The sequence below is a fragment of the Cyprinus carpio genome, chromosome A7 (assembly GCF_018340385.1).
Source record: "Cyprinus carpio isolate SPL01 chromosome A7, ASM1834038v1, whole genome shotgun sequence".
Lineage (NCBI taxonomy): Eukaryota > Metazoa > Chordata > Actinopteri > Cypriniformes > Cyprinidae > Cyprinus > Cyprinus carpio.
Window position 1 is genome coordinate 12,221,608 of NC_056578.1, and position 23,097 is coordinate 12,244,704.

Genomic DNA, 23,097 nt, shown 5'->3' on the forward strand with positions numbered 1-23,097 from the left:
AACAGAACACAACCTCTGTGTGATACACAGGATTTCTGGATGAAACGTGAGTAATATGGCATTTCTGTGGACAATAGTTATTATTCAGAATAATTTGACCTGCTGACTTTACCTATAATAAGTACATTTATCAGTGTAGTAGCCTACTTTACATAAATACTTTAATTTTTTTTTGCTTAACTCATAATTTATAAAAATACTTACTGTATGAAATCATGCCTGGATATAACAAATGGACTGTCCTACTGCCAGTGTTAAAAGTTAACTTTTTTTATTTTAAAATTATACAGCAGTATTTGCCTGAAATAACGTTAGATTTTTAGGGGCATCTGAACTTTTAATCGCCATTTAAACGTTTATTGTGTGAAAATGATTTATGGTTTTTACACAAATTCTGACTGCCCCAAACTTGTGATTTCCATCACAATTAATGATTATGCACTAAAAAATTAATAATAATTTGTGGAGCTTGATATGAAATCTGAGACATCTTTGTGAAGAAATTGTTAGAAAAGGTGTAAAAAGTGTGAAATCTGATTTAATTGTTTGTATTTCGGGTACACAATCATTGTTAATTAAAACAATGAGAGTGTGAAGAGAGTTTTGTCTGAAAGCTGATAACTGCTAATAAACTGCTAATAAAAATATTTTATCTTTACCACTACGCAGTATTAGTATGTGCATTTACTTAATTGTGTCTGTTTACTTGTTTAATTATTGTTTCGGTCCACATATTTTATTTAGGACAAATGCATTTCTAGTAGTCGTTTCAAATCTTTCCAGAAGGGTCACTATCTTCACGCTCCTCTAAAAGCAACGCGACACTCTGGTCACGTGGTATGACCGAGTAGGACGGCCATCTTCCCTAAAACACAAACAACAAGAGCATACTAGACATCAACACGCACCGACCATTGGAGAGGGAGCGAGAGAGCAAAAACAGTCAAAACGGAACACGATTCTCGAGGAGGAGCACGGAACACAAACAACTGCACATGCATCCAGAGTGAAGATCGTAGACGGGGCGACTGGACAGTGAAATCGCATCGACAGCTCCAGAAAAACGGTTAGCAACTGTGTGCCTCTCTCTCCTTGAATGTCTGAAGCGTTGATGGCAGATGGGTGTTGCGTTAAGTTTTTTGCAAACTTAAAAGGGGAAGGGCAGGGGAACAGCAAATGCACTTAAGTGCATAAGGAGCGTTAAGTGGCCAGCGCTCGGGTGTGTGGGAATAAATGGTGCTGTTTTAAGCTGTGAGGCTTTTTGTGTGTTTGGCAAGGCAGCGGTTGCCGTGGGTTGAAGGCCACGGGAAGCAGCGGAGTGGAGTTTTGAGGGGCGCCGCGTGCGCAGTGAGGGGGCGGGGGGAGTGTGCAGACATTGCACGCACATGCACACTCCCCCCTCCTTGTGGACGCGACGCCCCTCAAAACTCCTCCAATCAGTTGCGAAACGACGCCAGATTGTTTAAGTGGTCATTTTCATTTCACGTGAGAAATATTAAACACTGATATCTTGCATGTGTTACAAAATAGCATTTTTTTTTCTGGGTTTGCGTTGAGTTTGCATCGTATATTTATGGCCTGATGGCGAGTAGTTAGTTAGTAGCTATGTCCCATTCGTGAACGACTCGTTGTTTTGAGTCGGATCTTTTCAGTGATTCGATTGAACCAATTTACAAATGGGTTTGGCTCACGAACCGGACCGAATCCGTCTGAAAGATTGTCGAGTCATCGACTCGTTGGATCGAAATCTGTCAGATTCGCAATGAGTCGAGAATCATTTGAAGCATTTGGAGTGAATTGAGGACTTTACATGTGAGACGAAAAGTAAGTTACTTAACAGGATTAGTTCACTCCAGAATTACAATTTCCTGATAATTTACTCAACACCATGTCATCCAAGATGTCCCTGTCTTTTTTCTTCAGTCGAAAAGAAATTGGGGTTTTTGAAGAAAACATTCCAGGGTTTTTCTCCATTTAATGGACTTCAGTGGGGACCTATGGGTCGAAGGTCCAAACTGCAGTTTCAGTGCAGCTTCAAAGGGCTCTGCGTGGTCCTAGCCGAGGAATAAGGGTTTTATCTAGTGAAACCATCTGTCTTTTTCTAAATAAATAAAAGTATGTATACTTTTTGACCACAAATGCTCCTCTTGCACTAGCTCTGTGATTGACGTCCATGACGTCGTGCATTATGTAATCACGTTGGAAAGATATCTGACCGATACCCGACCCGGCAGAAAATGCCATATCGGCGCCGATACCGATCCTGAGTATTGGATCGATGCATCCCTAGTGGAAATGTCGCCACAATAACAGACCGGTGTGTAAAACTCTCGTATTTTAAAGATTCTATGCCACAAACTTTATTTCACATACTTTTGAAACTCCATTGTTTATTTGATCCTGATAAGCGCTCATCATCACAGTTGTAAACACTAGGCTTTCTTCTTTGATGAGGGGGTTTGGCGCCACGGCATCATTGTTTCCAGGTGGAATGTTAAAGAACGTGACACACACGTCTCCCGGAAATCCTGTAGAATTCAACCAATCCGATGATGACTTTATTTTCTTTAGGAAAATGACAGATTGTTTCGGTAGATAAGACCCTTATTCCTCGGCTGGGATCGTGTTGAGCCCTTTGAAGCTGCATTGAAACTGCAATTTGGACCTTCAACTCGTTAGTCCCCATTGAAGTCCACCTATATGGAGAAAAATCTTGGAATGTTTTCCCTAAAAATCCTTCATTTCTTTTCGACTGAGAAAGAAAAACATGAACTTCTTGGATGACATACGGGTGAATAAATTATCAGGAAAGTTTTAATTCTGCAGTGAACTAATCCTTAAAAAGTTGAATATTGAAATTGTTACAAATAAAACGTACTGGAAATATATTTATGAATCATTTCAAGCATTTCAAATTAAGATATGTCAGTTAATGTAGTATTAATGTACATGAAAATTGTATTTAAGTTGTTATAGACTTAAAAGACTGCAACAAACTAAACAGGGGCACGTGAAATGACAGTAAAAACACCCTTATTAGTTGATCTTACATGTTTATATCCTTATAAATAAAATAAACATGCATTTGTGATTGTGTGGGTTTTATTAGTGCGTTCAGTGCATGAAACAATAGGCGGGTTTCCATCCAAAGTTGAGAATTTAACTTGTGTGCAAAATTGGAATATCGCACAAAACATTTGCAACAAGCACCGTTTCCATACAACGAGTCAAAGAGAACAAAATAGTCACTTCCTGATGAACTGGCACTATACATCACTAAGAAAAGTAGGAGAAGCTACTGAATATAATAATTTTCATATATAATAAATTACTTGCAACTCAGAACGAGCAGAGGAAACACAATGAATGCGGTCATTGTTTTCGGAGGTGGATGCTGCTGTTTGGGAACGCCGTCGTTTAACAGTTCTGGGAGGCAATTATACAGAAATACTTTAATGACAAACTTTGGATTTCCAAATGACCATAACAACATTTCAGATGCTGTGGAATGAGATTGGTCCGCTGGTTAATCAGGATTTACTGTCCCATAGCGCAAAGTCACATGACTTTTTTTTGATGCGCTTGGAGGAATTTATTCCCAAAATGCATTTCCATCTCCCATCATTCGCATTAACCCTTGTTCACACAAGTCAAAAACCACCTCAGGCGAGAGTAAAAACATTTTTGCAAATTGAGGCATTTTTATTCGAAATTCAGCGTTTCCATCACTCGATTATGATGCGATACTTAAAAATGCGCATAAAAACATGGTGATGGAAACCCAGCTAATGTCAGGGAGCGTCTTGTCCCTTTGGAGTTGAGCAGTTTACTGTTATTTGGCAACTGTTCACATGGACATTGCAAATGCTTAAGTCCCATGATGAATTATGAGCTCTCTCAGGCATACTGATGTATTTCTAAGTGCAGTTGAAGTTACAGGTGTCTTTCTTGACGTGACATATATTCTCATATTGTACTTTGTTAAGGAGCCTAACTCCCCCAGTCAATACTGTTTAATCTCAACGGTTTGTTCTGTTGCTTAGATATTTCTGTTGCTATGACATCTGTGGGTGCTGTTGATTAACCCCCTGGGATGTTTCTTTTCCATCTCCATGTTGTCCTGATAGCAATAACTATTATATTTGTGCAGTGTCAGCAATTTAGAAAGATTTGCGCCTAAGTCTACCTGCAAAGCAAGTTACGCACACTTGCCTTTTCCAATATATAGTGCTTTGTTAAACTTTAAAAAAATAACATATTTTACTATATGTTTCCTAAGGCATGGTTTGTTCGTGGTCCTGTTTCTTAAAGAAAATATCTTTCAGAATATTTTGAAATGGAGAGAGATTATTTTCATGTACCCTTGGTCTTTAAATTGATATGATACTATTACAGGAGCATGTTGGACAGTGTGCGCTGTAGGGTTACTATAGTAAACTAAAGCTAGAATTAAAACTATCAAAACATTTTTGTTCATTGAAACAAAGCTAAAATAAATCAAATATAAATATTAGATGAAAAATTTATTTTATTTAGTTGCCAAGGCAGCTTTTCTAATTTCGATTTAAAGTTGAAACACTAAATTTACTCACTGGAAATAAACAAAAAATACAAATCTAAAACTGGGGAAAAAAATACAAATAAATAAACTATATGGTAGTATTTAAATAAAGTAAGCGCGTAACAAAATTACTAAAAATATAACTAAAATTATGATGAAAATAAAAGCTAATTCAGAATATCAATAAAATCTACATTGGGGTATATAATACTGAAGTAACACTCGTGCACTGCCCTCTTTTCTCTGTTTTAATGGCTTCACTTGCAATTAGTCCACAGTATTTTTATAGTTTTATGTGGTCATTTTTTATTTTCTCCTGCAGATAAAGGAGGGAGAGGGATTGTCGGCGTGAGGACGGGGACACCAGCTGGGACCTGGTCCACACAGCATTGCCAGTACAACAGAAAAAATTAGAAAATCATACACACAAATAGAGAAAGCAAGACGCTTATTGGGGTCGTAACTGCTTCTGGCAGCTGTATTATCAACAAGTTAGTCTCTTTTTTGTTTTATTTTTGGCTGTTCGTCTGTTTTGTTTGTTTCTTGTAGTCGATCGACTTTAGACATCAGTATCAAAGCTCTGCAGTTTTTGCAGTCCAACAGGTATTACTCATTTTAGGCAGGCTTGATTATTATCAATTTTTTGTTTTGTTTTTATTTTCATTGGTTGTGAACGAGAGCTCTTACCGTGTCTGACCTTAAGTGTTTCTGCTCTCCTGCACACACCCTGACTAAGGCAGCTATAACCCTACTCTCTCTTAAATTGGCTACTTTGAAACACACACACACACACACACACACACACACACACAACCTTTCAGCCCTCTCACCCAGACCTGGTCCAGCCTAGTCTTGCCTGCGCCACTCCTCTGGACAGGGTAAGAATAACATATGAACGGCTGTGTTTGCATATATTGATATGTCTGTCAATCGTGTGTGTTTTACACTGCAGTGTAATAAAAGAATGTGTGTGTACTAATGAACAGAAGTATGCTTGCAGCATATTTCAATCCGTTGCATACTCATGTTCCGGTATTTTTGATTGTAGACTTTCACCTCTGAGAAGGAAGGAAGAATATGACTGCTGAAACACTTAACTTTGGCCCAGAATGGTAAAATCCTTTCTTTTCGATTTCTGTGTCTCCTCTACTTGTTGCCAGATCTCCCTTCATCTGATTTTCTTGTACATTTGTTTTTCATTGCTGTCTCTTGAGTGATTTTCTCTATTCCATTCTTTATCACTGTTGGAGAAATGAAATGCAAGCAGTAATGTTATTACCTCCTAGCTACTTTAGGCTAGGTGACAAAAGGCTATGTTGTTATTTTTTGCAATGTTGTATTGCATATGCAGCTCTGAGGTGATAATCAAGCACTCTCATAGAATGTCTTCCCCCTCACACACTAGCGTTCAAAAGTTTGGTCGTCGTCTTTTTTTTTTAAATAAATACTTTTATTCAGCAAGGTTGCATTAAATTGATCAAAAGTGAAAGTTATGGCATTTATAATATAAAAAAAGTTTTGCTTTTTAAATAAATGCTGTTCTTTTTTTTAACTTTTTTAAAAAGGATCAATGAAAAAAATGACAGTTTCCTTAAAAACATAAAAAAAAAAACGTACAAAACTCAAACCATTTAATGGTAGTCTATGGTGTACCAGTTTCCACTTCAATGCAATCAGCTTCAAAACTGTATCTTACCATGCTATGAGCTACTGAATATGAGTATTTTCCTTAGCACTGCTCTTTACTTTCCCCATGTTTTTGCTAGGTTCTCTCTCTCGTCATTCCCTTCTTTCCAGCCCCCTTCTCTCCCTGTATCTCCTCTTGGCACATACTAAATGATTATGCAGAAATTAAAAGGTTAGGCGTGGTCCTGTGCTGAACTGAGGCTCTTCTGTGCATAGTTGGTCCCCGGCCAACAAAAGTGAATGAATTCCTGGGTTTGACATGTACAGTGCAGGGGTGGTATGCTTCCTCAAAGCTTTCCTCATCAGCTTATCTCAGTGGGGTAGTATTTATTTAAAGTTTACAAAGCTACCCATAGCTCTGAAACCCCTTTCCACCAACAAGGTGCCTCAGCCAGTGCCGTTTCACATGTTTCCACCGCTGAAAAGTGGTTTCAGTTAGGAAAAACAACATTGCACTGGCCCCTAAAAGCTGCTGGACTTGAATCAGGAACTGCTAACGTCAAATGCTGGGGGCGAGATAATGTCAGCACCAAGTAGAGTCAGAACAACAAAAACTCTGGCGATTCTGACGCACAACAAAACCAGATTGCTTCCATCTTAAAATCAGCAGAGCTATTTACACTGTAAGCACAGTTCTTATATACAGTATCTGACACGGCAACTCCAGCCCCTTGATTTTCCTGTTTGTCTAAAATTAAATATTATATAAGTATTACACTGCTGTTCAAAACCTTGGGGTCGGTAAGATTTGTTTTTGAATTAATTGTTCTTTAAAAAAAAAAAAAAAAATTAAATAACTGTTTTTTACTTTAATGTATTTTAAAATGTAATTATTCCTGTGAATGCATTACATTATATGCTGATGTGCTGCTGTTCTTCATTGTTGTAAACAGGTGCGCTCCTAAATGTTTTTAATATTTTAAATAAAGAGTTCTAAAGAGCATTTATTTGAAATATTTGATAACATTCTGAAGGTCTTTGCTGCTACCTTTTGATCAATTTAATGCATCCTTGCTGAATAAAAGTATTAATTTCTTTTAAAAAAATCTTACTGTACCAATTTTTTTGAAAGGTAGTGTAGTTGTAAATTGATTGATATGGATATATTGGGCATAACTTCTAGCTTTTTTAGTTCTTAAAGGTGTCTCCCCTGCCCAAGCATCAGTACAAGCTTCAGCATCATTTCCTTGGAAAAGGGGAGTGAGAGATCCTAAATAAAGCAGGATGTAGAGTCGACACTGACAGGGCCATCTTTGGATGGTAGACAGGATTGGAGCATTTCTCAATGAAGCTTCCACATTGTTGCTGCTGAATCTGTTTTGATTTGATTTTTTTATCTCTCTCTCAGGCTCCGTGCACTTTCCAGTGGAGGCAGTGTGTCTTCCCCTCCTGCCTCTCCTGCTATGCCAAAGTACAAGTTGGCCGAATACCGTTATGGGCGAGAGGAGATGCTAGCACTTTATGTCAAGGACAACAAGGTGGGAAAATGACTAACACAATCCTGGGTTGTGTTGGCCTATTTTTAAGTCTAGGTGATATCCCAGCGTTCAGTTTGCAATGATTGCACCTGCATCTTTACCTCTTGACATTAGAGGAATTGTTTATTGTTTAAAAACAGTAAACATTTTTTATTATTATTATTATTATTTTTTTTAGCCAAGTGATCTGCCAGTAATTGGGCATTTTCAGATTATTGGCATCAGTTGTTCATGTTTGCTTGGGTGCTTTCAATCTGCTGACAGCTGTTAGATAATAATTAAATCATTTCTATAAATCAAGTTTTTATTAGAAGAATTTTGAATTTAATCTCAGTTGCTGGTGGTTAATTATGTTATACATTGGCAGTCGGTTGCCCTGGTCTTTAGATATTGGTATCTACATCAGCCACTAGGAAAAACTAGAAAATAAAAATCTATGTAATAACCCCTTATGTTGCTCAAAACTAGTTCTTGTTCTGTGGAACACCATACTGATTTATCATTTGTCTTTGTGCATTTTTCCATACAGTGGAAGTGGTAACGATACATACAAATATAGATGTAAAGTTGTTTCTGTCAATAATGACTTTGAGACTTTTAGGTCAGTTTTTAAACAAAGCTTCAAACAATAACTTGCTGGTTTTTTTGCTTTTTTTTGGCGCTCTACAGACCCTAATCTCTGTACACATCCATTAAATGGAAAAGGGCAGCCTGGACATTTTGCTAAATAACTTTTTTTTGTTAATTCCAAAGAACAAACATGAGTATTTTGAGTGACATTCGGTGAGTTGATTTTTTTACTTTTGTAAATGGAATTTGCTTTATATGATAATGTTATTAGATACTCTAAGACAGTTCATCTTTCTGTGATGTTTGTAGAATACAAACATTGTGTTTGTAAATGTCACTCTACAAGTGTTTCATGTGCACAGTGATTACTGAGGGACCTTTTGCAGGTCCCTTAATGGACGTCTTTTGTGGCGTTCACATGGCCTGAGATTTAACATGCAATGTGTGTCTAGTACATGTTTCCACTGGTCGACTTTAAAATGCAAAACATTTCTTACCAGTACTGACACAAATCATAAAGGTTTCCACAGGCAACCGCAGCTCCAGAGCTCTCAAAAATAGACTGTAGAAACTGTGCTTTAAGATAATGATTTACCATGTTTTTTTTTTTATTGCAGAAGAAATATTCAGTATGCACTAATGAAGCATGGATATTTGTCATAATTACACTTTTAGTGTGTTTGAAAAGTGTTTTTAAGAAATCCAGGCTCTCAGAGTCCCCGCTTAGGACTGGTATTGTGGAAAAATACAAATCTAAAACTGCTTTGAAAAGGGAACCTGAAATGTTTTGATTTTTCTCTATTTTGGCAAGTTCACTTGATTATGTCTAAAGGTTGGCCAGTTAGTGTCTGTTGTAGGAAGCCATGTCAGCATTGCACAAACTTAACCCTTGAATAGTCACAGTTCCTTATAGGGCAGAAGCCCTATGATGCTGTGCCCTCACAAGGGCGCAAAAATGCCTTTTGGATATACCAAAAAAAAATGTGCTGTACAAAATATTTGAGAAGAATGTTGATGGGTTAAACCTGACTCAGATCAGCACAGTCCAGACTTTTTGCATATTTAAAATGTTCGGATGTAAATTTCCCGATTTTTTTTTTTTGAGTCTATCATTTGCAAGAGTAGAGTGAGTCATAGTCTTGTGTGTTTTCAGGTCCCTGAAGAAATGCAGGATAAGGAGTTTGCTGCTATTCTGCAGGATGAGCCTCAACAGCCACTGGCACTGTTGCCTCTCACTGAAGAGGAGCAGGTGAGAGGCACACACTTACACATCTGGCATTTTGATTTTGGCAACACACACTATCCTGTGAAAGTAATCTGAGGTGGGGCGAGCACATTTTTCAGAAACCATAAACACTCCCTTACACAAAAAACGCCTTCGGCACTACAATGATTTTATCTCCATAGATTTTGCGGTTTTTGGTGTGGTCATGGTTTCACGTGTTTTCTCTCTTTGCAGAGGAACTTCTCCATGTCTGTCAACAGTGTGGCTGTGCTGAGGCTTATGGGTAAGGGGGGCGGGGCCATCCCGGCTGGGGTGAACCGAGGTAGAGGCAGCGTGAGAGGCGGTCGAGGCAAGTGAAGCTAATTATGTGTATATGTGTGTAAATTATTCATGTATTGGCGGAGATGCTGAAGTTTATGTCACGCTGTGTGTTTAGGTCGAGGAAGAGGAGGAGAGATCGGGTTGTTTCTAAAAAGAAGTAGTGAGGAGGGGGAGGTTTTTTTGGTCGTGGCGTTCGAGAGATCCATCGCAGTCAGAGCTGGGATGACAGGTATTCTCAATTATTTTATATTATTTTACTTTAGTGTGAATTGTGTGTTTACGTTCCCTCTAGTTGTTTATTTTAAGTCATTTTAAAAAAGCAGTTCTTTTAATTTTTTGTAATTTTTGTGGTATGATATTATCCGATTATGATCCCAGTTTGTTGCATTAGCTCTTGTCGCAACAAATATAAAAATCCTTTCATCAGCATACAATCTAGATTTAGATGGCTGTTAAGGCAAATCAAAAGCATCTTGATAAACTTATGTCTCTTTTTATTCTGCAGAAGTGAGAGACGTTTTGAGAAACCGCTGCGGAGAGAAGGTGTGCGCCTGGGTTTTGAGGAGGGGCTTCCAGGTGGCAGAAAGGAGTTCATGCGCTCTGATAGTGACAACTGGCGTACACTGAGGGAGGAACAGGAGGAGGAGGACGCAGGAGAGACTGGTGCCAGCTGGAGACTCACCGGTTCACGAAAAGATGGTAACACAGTACACATGTACACTTGGCATTTAAAATAAATATTTTGACCAAACATGAAAAAACATCAAGTGACAAGATAATGACTGCTGCAATTTTTACAATATTACAATTTTACTGACCCCAAACTTTTGAATGGTAGTGTATAAATTTGTTCCGCTTCTTCCTAGATGGTGGTCCTCGCTCAGCTGGTTGGCGGGAACATTCTGGTCCAGGTGAAGTTCGCCGCAGGAAGTTTGACTTCGACTTCCGGGATGGAGGGGGTGAGGGAGGCAGAAGGAGAGCAGGCAGCGAAGGAGCCGAGGACGAGAGAGATGGTCTGCCAGAGTGGTGCACAGATGAAGAAGATGGAGAAATGGGAACCTTTGATTCTTCTGGAGCGTTTATGTCTATTAAGGTGAGACCTTAGATTTAGTGTCTAATGACTTCTTGTCTATGGTTTTCTTTTTTTTACAGTTTCCCCTCTTCTGTTATCTTAGAAGGGCCTGAATGACCCAATTCCAGAAGAGGAGTTTGAGTTCCAGGGTTTGGAGGATGAAGAAGAGGACAGTGCTTATCAAGAGAAGAAAAACGACTCTGGAGCTGAAAAAAGCGAAAAAGGTTGGAACAAAACTTGAAAAAATTAGATTCTTAAATGAAAATGTGTATGATTGCTTAATGTGAGGAACAGCCTGAATAATTTTTTTTTGTACATAAATACATTGTAAACATTACTGTGAAGTTGTCTGAGTTTTTAAAAAATCATGCATTTAATTGAAATATGATTTTAAATAAATGTATTTTTAAGGATATCTGTGTTCCATTGATTTCATCACTCTCTCTCTCTCTTCTCTTTCTACAGATGTCACTGACTCTGCTCCAGTGTCTGAAACTGAAGTGAAACCGGTTTCTCCTTCCCCTCCTCCTTCCCCTCCTCCTCCTCCTCCTCCTCCTCCTCTACCTCCAACTCTTCCTACTCCTGTCGCCAAGGCTGTGCCCTCTGCTGTCCCCTCTGGCCTGGAGGAGCCTCAGCCTGCCTCCTCCATTCCCAACAAACTACCAAGTGAAGGTGAGAAAAAAATTGCCTTTTTTTTTTTTCAGTAGCTGTATAGACGGATGATGCTTCACTTGTGTATTGTCTTTTTTTTTGTAGTGTTATCAGAGGCCATGTTAGATTTGAGCCCCAGTGCCTCCTCCAGTCTGCCTTCATCACCTCCCTCTTCATCCTCTGCTGCTACTGACCTCCCACCACCGGGGGGTGATATTGAGGATGATGAGGGCATGAAGCACCTGCAACAGGTACCACAGAAAACAAGTTCTGAGAGTAACAGATAATATTATATCTCACTGAATAGCACATGTATATTAATATTAACATTGATTGAATTGTTTATATTATTAAATGCTCAGTGTTCACCGACTTGTTGAAGTCATTGTTAACCATTTCACATTTGTGAGGGTTAGCCAATCACAACAAGGTTATTTACATACAGGGGTCTAAAAATGTACAATAGAAAAAACCATCTGCTTAATTCTTAGACAAGAGGGTATGATCCTGTAAAATTAAACTATTTATATATTTTTATTATAATTCATTTATAATCAATTATTTTTTGTGCTTGAAACCTGGATCAACAAATAGACTAAATCTAAACGGACTAATTTTATATTTTTTATTATAATTTATTCATAATGTTTTTGTTTCAGAAACCAAATTCTAAAAAACTAATTTATGACTAAATTATTATTTATACATTTTTTATTATAATTATTAATAATGCATATTTTTGTGCTAGAAACGTATATTAACATTACAAATCCTACAGTTATAGTTAATAAAGTAAATGCTATAAAAAGAATAGAATACATTTCCTCTTTAGATTAAATGACATTGTTTGTAGCGCACTTTAATTCTTTTAGTTTTTGATGGTGATTTATGTGTGTAGGAGGCAGAGAAGATGGTGGCAGCGCTCCAGGACACATCTCTAGAGGAAGAGTGTTTCACCCAGACTCTTCAGGAGGGCAGAAACACAGCCTCTGCTCTTCCTCTCTCCCATGACTCTGCCATGAAATGGTTTTACAAAGACCCGCAAGGAGAGATTCAGGGTATGCATGCATTCTCTCATAGGAGGTCAACTCATGCATATGGAGCAGTGTTTTGAGTATAGTCCATTAATACCGTCTTTTTTTTCTTGTCTTTTGTCTGTTCTGTCTCTCTCAGGTCCTTTCAGTACAGTGGAGATGTGTGAATGGTTTCAGGCGGGGTATTTCGCCATGAACCTGCTTGTTAAACGTGGTTGTGATGAGGGATTTCAGCCACTGGGGGATGTCATTAAGATGTGGGGGCGTGTGCCTTTCGCCCCTGGACCTTCCCCTCCGCCCCTCTTGGTGAGGAATCAAGCCCACCTTCGCCCTCACCCACCCCGGGGGGCAATCGTGAGTCTCAGGGTGGAAGAGTGAATGTTTGGGCGTTATTTTCCATGGGGTTATTTGCATTCTGGGGAGTTTTTCTTGTTTGTTAGTATTTATTTTAATTCAGTGAGCTTGTTTGTAAATGTGTGTCTGTGTATCTCTTCGTGTGTTTGTCTAAATTTGCATATGCGTTCACTTACAATGCATGCAGGGTGGCTCAAAGTATTAAAGTATTCAAATCTCACTTTTCAAAATGTAAAACTATAAACATTTTGTAATTAGCAAAACAAAAAATTCTTCAGTGTTTGTGTAGGTCCTAAATGTGTTTACTGAAATGCCTTTATTATACTTTTACTCAAATAAAAGCTATGGTTTAACATTTGAAATCAAAGAAATTAGGACAGCCATTTTACCGTTTATCTGTTAAAATAAAATTACAACCCAATTCCAGAAAAGTTGGGACATATGGTAAAATGCAATAAAATCAATAATTTAATAATTTAATTGACAAAAGCACAAAGAAAAAAATTTAAAGTTTTCACTAACTAACTTAAATGTATTTTGACTTTGATGGCTGCAACACACTCCAAAAAAGTTGGGACAGAGGCAAAATAAAAGTGTAAAGGTTATAGAATATCCAAATTAAACTCTTTTGAAACAGTTTACAAACATGTGAATTGGTAATAGGTGAGGGTGTAAAGTAGCATCTCATTCATTGCATGCAAAGCTGGATCATGGCTCATCACTTTGTGCCAAATTTCATGAGAGAAGTGTCAAACAAATCAAAAATCACATTTCTCAGTGCAAAATCACAAAGAATTTAAGTCTTTCACCAACTACCTTACATAATATTGTGAAAAGATTCAGAGAATCCAGAGAAATCTCAGTCTTTGTAGGGCAAGGCAGGAAACCTCAGTTGAATGTGCATGACCTTTGAGCCCTCAGATGGCATGCCTGTCATGGTGCGGTGTTAAATATAGCCACATGGGCTCAGGAGTACTTCGGAAAACCGCTGTCACTTAACGCAGTCTGCCGCTGCATCAATAAATGCAATCTGAATCTCTGTTACTCTAGGAGAAAGCTATACATCAATTCTATACAATGATGCCATGGAGTTCTCTGGGCCAGAGCTCATCTCAGATAGTCAAAAAGACACTGGAAATATGTGCTGTGGTCAGATGAGTCCACGTTTCAACTTGTTTCTGGGAAAAATGGACATCGATTTCTTAGTTCCAAAGACCAAAGGGACCATCCAGACTTTCATCAGTGACAGATGCAAAAGCAAACGTCTGTCATGGTATTGGGGTGCAGCAGAGCAAACAGCATGGGTCACTGGCAAATGTGCGAAGGTACCATTGACATGGAGGCATATACTGGAATTGTACAGAGACGTGTACTGCCATCAAGTTGACGTCTTTCATGGGGGAAGTCCATGGTTATTAGATCAAGACAATGCCAGGTCTCATTCTGCATGTGCTACAACAGTGTTGTTTTTTTAGACAGAGTGAATGTGCTAGAATGGAGCCTGCAGTCCAGATCTGTCTCCTATTGAAAATGTATGACCAGTCATGAAAAGGAGAATCAGACTATGATGATCACAGACTTCTGGGCATCTGAAGTCTGATATCAAGTGAGACTGGACAAAAAATTTGCTTGCAAAACTAAAAAAAAAAAAAAAAAAAAATGTAAATTAGTATCCTCAATTCCCAAACAATTAAACATTGTAATTAAAAGGACAGTTGATGTGACAGTGTTAAACATGCCTCTGTCCCAACTTTTTGGGATTGAATTGTAACCATCAATATCAATATTTTGTTTACATTTACAAAATAAAATTAAGTTTGCCAGGGAAAACATCTGAACTTTTTTCTTTGTACTTCAGTCAATTAAATAAAGGTTAAAGAGTGAACAAATACCATTCTTGATTTTATGGCATTTCACAAAACATGGCATTCATCATACTGATTTTTAAAGTAAATACCCTTAAGCTAAAAATATACTCTTTTAAACCACCCTAAGAATAGAGATTTTTTTTTCTGTGGTGTTAAAACATCAGTATTTAATCACTAAGCATGAATAATATAATAAATATGACATTTAATTTTAGTTATATTGGTGTTTGTACAACTTGCATTAAAGTCTTGTTGTCTGAAATATAATTTCCCTAAACATGTGGATACTCTTTGCAAATGTGCTCATGCATGTCTCTCTTGAATTAATGCATGTATCTGATCTTTCTGTCGTGGGTTAATGTGTGACAGCCCTCTCTGTGTCTTTCAGGGTAATATGGATCAGGAGCGGCTGAAGAAACAGCAGGAATTAGCTGCTGCCAAGGCTCTTTACCAGCAACTCCAGCAACAGCAGCTGTTCCAGCTCATCAACAGGTGAGTTCGTGTTTGTGTGTCTTTTTGCAGTGTCACTGAGTATGTTTAGTGTATTTAATACTGTTACAAACGTAATGTAGGTGTGGAGAGCAGGGTATGATGCCTTCGTTAAACAGGTCGATGTCAGTGCCAGATACAGGGTCCCTGTGGGACATGCATACCTCAGCCTCACAGCCAGCAGGTACACCCAGAAGAACACTTAAAGAATAACTGTTTTTCCCTCACACTCACATCTGAAAATAAATGAAGTTTCTCCCTCTTTTCCTTGAGCAGGCGGTGAGGCCAGTCTATGGGACTTAATGAATTCTTCAACTCAGGGTCCAATTCTAGAACAGCTTCAGAAGGTGAGAGTTGCCTCTGATGGCCTCTGCTGGTGACCCGAGGAAATGCACTGGACTCAGACTCCTGTTCTCATTGCATTACATTGTACTGTGTTTCAGCTACATGAGAGGAGAGAAGCTGAACTCAGGGCCAAGCGTGAGGAAGAGGAAAGAAAACGGAGGGATGAAAAAAGGCGAGAAGAGCAGAAAAGGAGAGAGGAGGAGGAGATTTACAGGCGCAAACAGGTATAAGAGCCTTGTGTTAAAATGATCTCTTTTTTTTTTTTGTGTAATGTCTTTTTTTTTTAAATGAATTTGACACTAATAATAATCTGCTGAAAATTCACCATTGCCAGCAGAGGAATAAATCACACACACACACACACACACACACAAATAAATGCAGTTTAAGAGACGTCTTTCAAAAACATTTAAAAAATCTTACCAACTCCAAACTTTTGAATGATAGTGTAAAATTTATTTTGTTTTAATAGTTATGTATTTGTATATTTTTCTCTCTTACACGCCATCTCTTTTCTCATATCTTGGTTTTTCTTTTTTCCAGCAGCAGGATTTGCTGATGAAGTTGCTCCAGCAGACTCCGCGTCAGGGTTCCTCAGGCTCCGGGTCGAGCTGGAGCGGAGGAACCATCCCTGGGCTGGGAAAGCAGACCAAGCCCCTCAACCTCCTGGACATCCAGCAGGAGGCTGAAAGAATGCACAAACAACAGCACAGAGTCCAGCAGCAGCAGAGGGTAAGACACACACACACACACACACACACACACACAAACAGCACTGGTGTGCAGTCCTGAAAATCAAGTTAAATACATTATGAATGTCTTGCTCTGCAGTGGGGTGATGCCTCTTCGTTGTGGGGAGGAGCTGGATCTTTGGATGGAAAGGTGGGTGGAGGTAGCAGCCCTTCTGGAGGAGGGATGGGAGTCTGGGACGAGGCCCTCAAGAACCAGAGCGCACTTCGCAGCAACATAGGGCTGAAGAACAGCCGAAGCAGTCCCTCACTGAGGTAAACACAAACCACATGCTAACAGCGCTTCAGTGGCACATACCAAAATCTAGAGCAATTTTCATAGATGGATGTAACACACAATTTAATATTCGCAAATGAGACATAAACACAAAAGTGCTGTAATATACAATTTCTTTTCACAATGTTTACTGAAAGCCAAGAGGATTCTATAATAGGGATATAAAGGGCCTAAAGAGAGTTTGACTCCTAACCCTAAGGTTGTGGGTTCGAGTCTCGGGCCGACAATACCACGACTTGGGTGCCATTGAGCAAGGCACTGAACCCCCAAATACTCCCCGGGCGCCGCAGCATAAATGGCTGCCCACTGTTCTGGGTGTGTGTGTGTTCACTGCTGTGTGTGTGCACTTTGGATGGGTTAAATGCAGAGCATGAATTCTGAGTATGGGTCACCATACTTGGCTGTATGTCACGTCACTTTCACTATAAATTGTATATATGTAGATACAAATATTTGATTATGTCTATAATAGATATTTACATTGTATGCATTTAGCAGATGCTTTTTGAATTCAAAGCGACATACCTTGCGTTCAAGGTACACATTTACTATTTACACACATTTACTGGTTAAAATCTAAATGATTAACTAGCAAATCGATCTGAATCAGTGTTTTTAAAATATCTATGCCATAATCAAAAATGATCAGAAAGGTCATTGAAAAAACATTCTTGTTTGCATTTATGCATGAAAACTTGCATTGATAGAAAAGATTTCAATTTCAAATCAATGCCGTTCTTTACTTTTCTGTTCATCAAAGAATGCTGAAAAAATGTATCGTGGTTTCCACAACATTATTAAGCAGCACAACGGTTTTCAACATTGATAATAAGAAATATTTCTGGAACCTTGGTGTTGCTAGTACTATAATCGAAACCATTTGTGTGTTTCTACAGTGAGCAGTTCATGATGAGAGGCCGTAAACGCAATGAGGAAGAGGAGCGGCTGTTGAAACTCCTGCAGGGGATGAAGTCTCAGGACGGCTTCACCACTTGGTGTGAACAGATGCTGCATGCGCTCAACACCTCCGCCAATAACTGCTCTTCTTCCCAGGATGGTAAGACATCTCTCTTTTAGGATTTGCACACACCAGCTTTTGTCTCATTTGGGTCACTTAGTATTAAAAAGTAATCTGAAATACAAATTCTCTTTTGTCAACATCTGCTGAAGCTGACCATTATGGTGGAAAGTAATTTAGATTCGTCCCTCAGTTTGTGAAAACAAACACAAACCTTGTGTGCCGTAAACACACACTTATTAGCCCAGCAGGCCTGAGAGAGTCTAAGCAAAAATGTGAGCGTGTGTTTGTGTTCACAGTGCCTACTATTGTGGCGTACCTGAAGGAGGTGGAGTCCCCGTATGAGGTGTTGAACTTTATCTGCTCTTACCTGGGCGACACTGTCGAAGCCAAAGAGTTCGCCAGACAGTTCCTGGAGCGCCGTGCCAAACAGAAAGCTAACCACCAGAGACAGCAGCAGCAGCAGGTGTGTGTGTGTGTGACAGAAAGATGTAAAGTGTTCGTGTGTGTGTTTGCCTACTCCTAATACAAATCCTGGTCCTCTTTTATAGCTCTCCAAAGAGATGGCTGGACTTAGCATGAACAACTTCCCTCTGCAGGTACGAGAACAACTCTATTGACAGTGATGGGCAGAACCAAGTCTCATTAGTCGTATTTGCCTCTCATTCTCACACTCTTTTTGTCTGTTAGGATACTGTACGAGGAATGAACACCAGTGCCCTGCAGTCTATGTTCCAGGCAGTGCATTCTGGGAAGGGGGGTGTGGTCTATGATCAGGCAGCAAAGCTGAAGAAGAAACAGTCCACGATGCTGCACTCTGACCCAAGCATCTTAGGTAACCTTTTTTCCTCTTGTACATATAGCTGTTTCCAGAACAAATAACTCCTCTATTAGCTGGTAGAGCTGTGCAATTAATCCAAATACAGTTTAGATTTTGATTTTGGCCTCCAACGATTATGAAAATGCAATAGTTGAGATAAAATGTTTGTTGTGGTAGTGTACTTTTAATTTTGATTTGATATTTTGGCATGCATCCTCTAGAGAACCTCTAAAAACTGAATTGTTCTCTCTCTCTTTTTAGGGTACTCATTCCATGGTGGCCCTGATCGGTATGGTCTGAACGAGATGGAGATGGTGGAGGATTACTGAATACACAGCAATAGCTACACGAGGCCTTTAAACCCGCGGGTCCACCTAATCAGACTCCGCAAGTCGAATGTGCACTGCTTTGAGGGAGAGGGGTTTGGGGAAAAGCCAGGAGTAAGGTATCAGTTTATGGGGTGGGTGGGTTTTGTGCTGGGAATAGAAGAATGTAATTCAACAGGGAAGGGAACAGGTGTGAATTTATTTTTGTGTGTGTGTTTTCAGGGGACGGGACAGGGGAGGGGGGGGGGGTGATAAAGTTCTGGCACTTAAAGCATTAAGCACCTTACACTCAGACTAATGCACTTTATTAAGATTTGTTTGTTTTTTTTCGAGAAGATTTACTTGTATATTTATGTGGTATGCTTCAGAAATATTACCACATATATATATATACTGTGTGTGTGTGTGTGTGTTGAATCAGAACTGGAGTTTGTGCTGGGAAGAAATGGTGGCGATTGGGGGACCATTGCGTGTTTTATTTCAGATATTATCAGAAAAACAAATCCTCTCTTTAAAGACAAACACTGTTGTTTTTTATATACATAAAGTTTCTATTAAAAAAAAACATAAAGCTATCATAAAAAAAACTTTGATTATAAAACTTGAAGATTTGCACTCACATAAAATGCAAGTTAAAAAGATAAAAAAAAATAAATGTTTGATATAACAGATGAATATTTTTGTGATTGTGTGCCTGTGTGTATGTCTATGCACGCATGTTTGTTCAAGAATGAGAGTGTGCGTGTGTGTGTGTGTTAAAAACATACCAGTCTGCACAATGTATTTTTTTTAAACGCTTACTTAGACGTATGATCAAAAGAGGCCATTTCATCATTCAGAGTGAATTTTTTTTTTTTTTTTTTTTTTTTTTTTTTTTTTTACATTTTTGGATTGTATGAACTGAATGTGTGAATGTGAACGCTTGTGTACAGGAGGAACTGTGTGTATTACTCCTCTTGTAAAAGTGCGGTATGTAAGCGAATGAATGAATGAACGAAAGACAGAGAGAGAGAGGGCAACGGCACAACACATCCTCTTTCACCAGCCCTTCAATTCCCAACAAAGAATGACCTCTAGATTCAAACACAAAAGCTTTAGCCCATTTTACGCCAACCAGCACTCTTAGTTTTCATGGTAGGGAGTGCAGGAGACGTCTTTTCCTGCCTCCGCTGCCTCATCTTTGCCTCTGTGAGGTTTAAGAACATGTCATTAGCGTCATTGTTTTGTTTGTGTGTTGTTGAAGAGCTCAATCTTGTATACCTTTAGGAAATGGTTACTTGTGGTACGTATGTTGCGAGTGTGTTTATTTTCTGTCCCCACGTGTGCCTAAGAACTAAAGGGCGAATGATTAGACTTCATTGCTGCCATTGAGACTTGTTTTTGTTTTGTTTTTTTTTATAGCGAAGGGGCGTGGTTTCTGTTGGAAGGCTCCGCCCCCCACATGCCTCCCATGCTTATTAAACAAGAGTCTATCTCTGTACAGTTCTATTGTAGCTTGGGGATGTGTGGATGAAAGAAATGTTTGATATTTGGAGGATGTGAACTAACATTGCCTTTCTGTCCACTTTCTTGCTCTCGAGTGACTGAGGTTTTGACTATTTCTGGTTTAAAAAAAAAAAATGATCGCAACAAACTGTGCAAGTGCACTTAGCAGTGCACAAAATGTTTGTATATTTTGTTACTTGTTCATTGTTGTTGTCAACGACAATGATGGTGTTTTTTTTTTTTTTCTTTTAATGTTATATATGATTATATATGAATCTATGAATATAAACAAAGTATTGGACTACAAAGGAAGAGCACTTGGGGCTGCTACTTTTTTTGTTCGTTTTGAAAAGTTTCCTTGGATTATTTTTTTTTTTTTAGTTGCCACCATGTGAAGTGCATTTGTGTACTTTTTTTCTTTCCTTCTTAAAAAGATGTTGAATGTATTCCAAAAATGTAACGGTGTAGATGGAGTTGCTCAACACAGGATATTAAAGTGTTCTCAGCAGTACATCATCTGGAGCGAAATCGAAAATCGCTCACGAAAGGCTACCACAAAAACACACTGCCTCTACAATCCTGCTCATACAGACTTTGACTATGAAAAAGAGAACTTTCGAAGAAATTCTATTCCATACTGGAGTTTTGGTTGTTTACAAACTGCACAGACATTTGTGAGTGCTTTTTTTCCCTTTATTTTTGTGGTGATTGAATATGTGATTCTGCAGTTGAGAATCATTTTGTCGGGGGGACTTCAGTGGCATGACGTCTGACCCTTCCTTTGCATGTGGATATGAGCGCAGCCTGTATAGCTTGCTGACTGAAACAAACTTGGATCGCTGGAACACAAGTAATGGAATTACATCAAAGATTTCTTATTGTACCTTTATCTCACAGACAGGGTGTGTTTTTAAGAATCATAAAGGCGACCATATTTTGTTTACCAAACTTTTGTTTACTTTTGTCTAATCTTTTTTTTGTAATGGAATCAATTTGATCAACACAGAAGAAATGCTTTATGTACCTGGAAAGAAGGCAAAAATCAAGACAGCACAGATGACCTCTTGGTACTGTAAGATGCATATTGAATGCTTTAACATTTTTCCCTTTTACCCAATCATTTTTTGGCTTGTGGAAGATTTTGGATGGACATATCTGTGATGGATGTTGATGAGAAGAGCAACAAAAGAACATATGCATGACCTCAGATCTGCCAGATAATTAATTGGACAGCGTGAACATGTTTTGGACGGGGTGTCATGGCCATCATCTTCATAAAGATAACAAAGGGACAAGTACTGCCCTGATAACCTCGCTATGCACTTTTCATTTGCTCAGAACTGTGAGGAACTTTCACTTGGGCTTGGAGAACGCAGACTGAACGCAAGTTGGCCGTTTCTGTCAGCAGGTGGACGCTTCGAGAGTTTAGACGCACTTGCATGAGACTCGTTCTCCTTACGGTGGTTGTTTCTCAGTCTGCTTGAGAACATCACCACGCAAGCTTTACCGAATATAGATAAGGGAAGTTTCAGACACATTGGGACTTGAGGAAATATCATTGGAATTTTCCCATGGAGGATTTTTACTGAACAATGTTGATATTTAAGACTCTACGAACAGTCTCCAAACTTGGTTAAAATGTGGAGATTCAGAACAGATTCACTCAGCAGTGTTCTCCGTTATGTAAAAAGGATTAAAGCGCTCAGTCCAGGGTGCTAGCCAACGCAAAAGGTTTTTATTTTTATTTTTTTATTTTTATTTTGTATTTTTTTGTGGGCTGGAATTATTTCATTGATGACTGAAAAATACTTTTTTTAAAAAAAAAAAAAAAAAGAAGAAGAAGTAGTGTAAAAAAGAAGGCCTGGGGTGTTGATGACTGCATGGTTGAAATTCACCTTTGGCTTGAAGTAGTTACTGCGCTACAAGACTGTCTGTTAGGTAATGAACACTATTTATTAATTCATTTGTTTGGTTATATGTGTTAATTCATTCATTGTTTCATTAATTTATTGATTTTCCTTCTATTCTATCCTAAAGTAATACCTGTTGAGATACTTCAGGTTAAGGTTTGTTCAACTGACAAAAAAAAAAAAATGACTTGGCAACCCCCAGAACATCCTAGCAAAAAAAAAGAAAAGAAAAATTTGATCAAACATACAATAAAAAACATAATATTGTGAAAAATGTACATTAAAAAAAAACCTCATTAGATCTACTCTTGATTTGTTTTTTCTTAAATGATGAAATGTTCCTCAAATTGATTTTAATTCCTCCTCCTTTTCTCTGCTTTGAGTAGATCTTTGATGTTCCAGATCTTCAGATGAAGACGGAGGCTCTCCAGTGCTTCGTGTTGCATATCCATCTCCCCTTAATTCCTGTCCTCAACCTTCAGAGAAAGATTCCAAGGTTAGGAATTTCAAACAGCGCATGAAATGATGACTGCATGACAAGAACTAAAAGCCCAGGAGGAAGTGGAGGGCTGCAGCTTCATTGCACCGTATTCGGACTACTCAGAGGAACGTGTTTCTTTGCTAGGAGGAGGGAGTGAGCTGTGAATGCTGGAACAGAGAACTAAGAGATCTCAAACATGCACAGAATAGTTCTGCTCGTGTGCAGCCAGGGTTAAACACCGTGCACACATTATTAATAACTGAAATACACCTGCATACACACACACATCCAAATATGAATTGTTGATTACACACACACTGACATGGCTTTACTACACTTATTCTCTGGCTGCCATGTAAATAATGTATATATCCCTA

General features: G+C 38.6%; 1 pseudogene; it reads left to right on the plus strand.

The window, feature by feature from the left end:
- Nucleotides 1-802: 802 nt before the first annotated feature.
- On the plus strand, nt 803-22,175 carry LOC109046958 (annotated as a pseudogene).
- Nucleotides 22,176-23,097: the final 922 nt, after the last annotated feature.